This window comes from Trifolium pratense, linkage group LG4, assembly GCF_020283565.1.
Source record: "Trifolium pratense cultivar HEN17-A07 linkage group LG4, ARS_RC_1.1, whole genome shotgun sequence".
Lineage (NCBI taxonomy): Eukaryota > Viridiplantae > Streptophyta > Magnoliopsida > Fabales > Fabaceae > Trifolium > Trifolium pratense.
Genome location: NC_060062.1, coordinates 33,091,411 through 33,095,312, shown reverse-complemented (window position 1 = coordinate 33,095,312; position 3,902 = coordinate 33,091,411). Strand labels below are relative to the sequence as shown.

Here is a 3,902-nt window from a genome sequence, read left to right as displayed (position 1 = left end):
ACCTATTGGAGAAGATGGAACTTGTGGATTGGACAGCAGCTTCATCATTGCTTCCATTTGGCTAGTCATGAGCTTTTGCTGTGCCAATAGTGCTGTTTGAGTATCCAATTCCAACACTCCGCCTTTCTTTTTGGCTCCTCTATCATTAGTAGCTCTATACTCGTTTTGAGCCATGCTTTCCACCAATTCTCTCGCTTCAGTTTCGTCACGGTTCTTCAACGAACCACCGGCTGATGCGTCAAGTATCATTCGCGTTTGAGCCCTCAAACCTTGGGTAAACATTTGCATCTGATTGTGGCCATCGAAACCGTGATTCGGACACCTTTTAAGACAAACTTTGAACCTCTCCCAAGCATCATACAACGTTTCACCATCCTCTTGTTCGAAGTTGCTAATTTCAGCCCTTCTTTCTAGGAACTTATGAATAGGGAAGTAACGATCTAAGAACTTCCGCTCCAGCTGTCTCCAAGTCTCAATAGTTCCGGCTGGTATCGTGTCCAACCAATCTTTAGCACGGCCGGTGAGAGAATGCTTGAATAACCTCAGTCTTTTGTCCGATTCGCTCACCCCCGGTGGATCGGTATAGTCGCAGGCTTCATAGAAGTGAGACAAGTGTAAATTCGGGCATTGAGCTTCCGAACCTGAATAAGGATTCTCTTTTAGGGCGGAAAGGACCGTGTTCTTGATGTCGAATGAGACAGGATTCGCCGGCTGAAAGCCTTGATTTGCCAACGCGTCATTGTCTCTCCTCCCATAATCACCAAGGGTACGCCTTGGCGGTTGAGGAACCGGTGGAACCTGCTCTTCTTCCATCGTTGCTGAAGTCTGTCCTTGACAGTCCGGTGTATCCCTTAGCAAAGCTGTTCCCCTTGAAGCTTGGGCTTCCCTTGTTGCCTTCCGAATTGCGCGAGCTGTCTTTTCAATTTCGGGATCGAATTGTAGCTCAACTGGACCTGTTCTCCGCATGCACAAGGAAACACACAAGTAGAACGTTCCGGTAGAAAAAATATCAAACAGAAAAATAAAGAAAACACAAAAAATATGAACACTATCGCCTTGTCGAATCAATCACAATCCCCGGCAACGGCGCCAAAAACTTGATGGATAATTTTCGCAAGTGAACGAATTACCACGTAGTAATAAAAATATCGATCCACAGGGATTGTGTGATTAAACTAGTCGAATAGTGCTCATAGACATTATGCAAGAAATACACATAAATTGGGGGTATGTTAAGTGATGAATTGTTAGAAAACGTGCTTTGATATAATGGAAAAGCGAGGTAGAATCATCGGAATCGCCTAGTCTATAGCTAAACCACATACAATCTACTATATCATAGGAATCTACTCAAGTGTTAACAACTAGATCGACAAATTAGTGAATCGCAATCTCTTGTCAAAATCCACTCTATTCGTTGTCGATACTCCCCCGATCTCTCGGGCGGGAGCTACCTACAACGAATGATATTAACGCGCGTCAATCGTTCGCTACACTCTATGCCTCAATCTCTCGACCGGAGACACTCGAGCGCTCAATGCAATTCAGTTCAGAAATTAAATCAATACTCTCGCACGTGACTTAACTCAAAATCATTACAACACTAATGAAGGATTATAAAGCATTACGCATTGAATTGCATTAAACCAACACTATGAAAAGAGTAGATTCTTACACATATAGCAGATTACAGATGATCTATCTACATTCTAGACTATCCTAGATCCTACCTCCGAAGAACTTAGCTCCTCATCTCCCTTTGTTCGCGTCCGAGCTTCAATGTCATGGCTTGTGAATCCATGCTATCGATGTGCTTGGAGCTATCCTCTGGAGTCTTGAATCCCAATCTTGAAGTCCAAACCAGAATGTAGATCAAATTTGCAGAATTTTCCAACCCCAAAACAGAATTATGCAGAAACTATATATACAGAAGGCAACCACGCCGCGCGCCAGATCTATCACGCCGCGCGTGGTTGCAAATCCATCAACTACGCCGCGCGTGGTAACAGAATCACGCGGCGCGTGATCAAGTCAGAGAGCAATCTTCATCTTCAACAAAGCTTCACGCCGCGCGTGGTACGGCATCACGCCGCGCGTGATCAGAGTGAAAATCTTGGCTCCCTGTGAACTCCATCACGCGGCGCGTGATGGGCTACGCCCCCAGCGTAGTGAAAATCCTCCATTTCCTGCAATTTTTCCTGTTTTCTTGCAAAACAAGTAATCAAGCTTATGGTTAGATTTCTCTTATATTTATTGCTAAAAACCTACTAAAATGCATCTAATGTTGCTAAAATAGGCACGGATTAGAGAGTGTGACGATTCGTCATCATGCGCTCAGAGGATACCTGGTTTACACCAAACAATTTAGCCTAAATACGTTTTTTTGCTTATATTTAAGACCGGAGGGAGTACTTATTAATTAAATGAGCATAATTTATTGTTGGTTAAGTGAAATGTTTAATTCATTAATTTTATAGTAAAGACTAGGCTTTAATTATATTCTATTGGTGGTGGGGTTTGATTCTCGGCTCCTTTGTAAACCAAAAAAACAGACTATGTTTAATTGCAAATATGATCATTTACTTTTATTTTAGGTTTCGTGCTTGTCCCTTATGTTCTAAATGTTTCAAGTTAGTCCCTTATATTTTAAACGTTTCAAATTGGTCCCTCAAGTTTCTAATGTTTAAATTAGTTAGTACAAACTGGATGTGATTTTAATGGATAGGGGTTCAGTACAGTCGGGAATACACTGACTGCAGTGCAGTCGGTCACATGTAGACCGTCTGATCTTGATGACACGGTCCAAATTTACTGACTGCATGTTGTCAACTTTACTGAATCCAAATCCATCCGATTTTAAGAGAGGGAACTCTACCTTAATCTTTTGACTTGCTAGTTTCGAGGACAGAACAATTTTAAGGGGTTAATAATCTAACATCCATCCAAAATTTTATATATAAGTTCTTCTTAGGTTTCAATGATCAATTTGTTCCTGTAAGTTTAGAAGTTTTTGGTTTTCAACCCTGCATCTTTTTTGTTTTAAAATAGTCTCGGAATGTTCAAATCCATTTGGTTTTAGTCTCTAACGTTAAGTGCCGTTACAAAAATGATGATGTGACAAATAGAGGTTGGCGTGGCAATGTATGACTTGACAAACGATGATGATGTGTCAATAATGATGTCAAGTCATCCACTTAGAGGAACCAAATCTAAAAATAAGATTGCAGAGAGGGACCAAAACTAAAAAATGAAATTAAACCCAAAAATATATTTTTCTTCTTTTTTCTCTAAACCCAAAAATGGACTCATATTTTTCTAAATCCATAAATTTGTGTTGAACGTACTAAAACGATATTTTCTTCTTCTTTCTTCTCCCCCAACCTAAAATTCCATAAAACTCTTTAACCAACAAAAAAATGGAGTTTCCTGATACACCATTTATTTTGATTTAATCAAAAGACCATATTAATTTACTAACCACCATCTTCAAAATTTGAGTTCCATTGTATCCTCAAATGTCAACCAAAAAATTCACAAACTTTTAAGATAAAATGACTCATTTTTAGTCCTTTTTTTTCTTTTGAATCTCTCAAATCGCATCCATTAAAACATGTTTTGCAATTTATGGGTTCATAGAAATATGAGTAAATTTCTTAGTTTAGAGAAAAAAGAAGAAAAATATGTTTTTGGATTTAATTTCTTTTTTTTTGGTTTTGGTCCCTCACCTGCAATTTTATTTTTGGATTTGGTCCCTCTAAGTGAATGACTGTGCATCATCATTGACACGTCATCCTCGTTTGCCATGTTACACGGTGCCACGTTAGTCTCTGTTTGCCACGTCATCATTTTTGAAACAACACTTAACATTATGGACTAAAACCAAAATGATTTAAACATTCAGG

The 3,902-nt window shown here is 39.4% G+C and overlaps 1 non-coding gene across 1 annotated transcript; it reads left to right on the top strand.

The window, feature by feature from the left end:
• The first annotated feature begins 304 nt into the window (after positions 1–304).
• LOC123882517 lies at positions 305–410 on the top strand. Its single transcript, XR_006799845.1, has one exon. It is a non-coding gene; the product is annotated as a small nucleolar RNA R71 (small nucleolar RNA).
• The last annotated feature ends 3,492 nt before the right edge of the window (positions 411–3,902 follow it).